Raw genomic sequence first — 303 nt, forward strand, 5'->3', positions numbered from 1 at the left:
CTTTGCTTAACACTGCACTACGATATTTTTCATCACTTGCCTTCCTATTGTTCGTTTCCTTTCTACCGCTTTTTTCCCCATTTTCGCTCCCCCCCCCCTTATTCTCTTTCACTTTCCTTATCTTTTCACCCGTGAGTGAAATCCAAGACTATTTTTATTTTTATTTCATGTAACAGAAAGGTGCACCGTGTGTTTCTCTTCCTCTCCTTTCTTTCCTCTTTCCTCTCTTTTCTTCTTTTCTTCCGCTCTCTCTTCCGTCTACCTTCCTCTTTAGCTTCCTTCTTCTTGTCTTCGTTATTCCCC

The sequence above is a fragment of the Penaeus monodon genome, chromosome 22 (assembly GCF_015228065.2).
Source record: "Penaeus monodon isolate SGIC_2016 chromosome 22, NSTDA_Pmon_1, whole genome shotgun sequence".
Taxonomy (NCBI): domain Eukaryota; kingdom Metazoa; phylum Arthropoda; class Malacostraca; order Decapoda; family Penaeidae; genus Penaeus; species Penaeus monodon.